Genomic DNA, 445 nt, shown 5'->3' on the forward strand with positions numbered 1-445 from the left:
GTGTTGTCTTAAGATGTTTCCTCTTCAGGTTTCTTACTGATTTAAGTGTGTTGAGAGATAAACTCAGTGGAGGGGTATGACATACAGTGGAAGTCAGACAGCTTGCAAATCATACTGTGCACTCAAGCAAAATGTTTAGCTGCCTGTACTTTTCAGTAGTTGCATGTGTTTTATTACTGCACAACCAGTGCAGAATAAGGAGCGAGAGAAGACAAAGGTGTTTGGAATGACCATCTGCTGGGTTAAAATAAGACACCCTGGGGCACTAAAGTCACGAGGAGTTTTGAAAAGAACGAGAGTGTTGTTCCCAAGCTTCAGTTTGGGAGTGGGATTTGTGCTGCCATGGGTTCCTTGAGTTGGGTTCATCATCCTGTTCCCACTGCTGCTAACTTTGTTTTGCCATTCCAGGCTAACCTATTTGTTCTGCTGTCTGTCATCTGTGTTC

This window comes from Pterocles gutturalis, unplaced genomic scaffold, assembly GCF_000699245.1.
Source record: "Pterocles gutturalis isolate BGI_N339 unplaced genomic scaffold, ASM69924v1 scaffold5653, whole genome shotgun sequence".
Taxonomy (NCBI): domain Eukaryota; kingdom Metazoa; phylum Chordata; class Aves; order Pterocliformes; family Pteroclidae; genus Pterocles; species Pterocles gutturalis.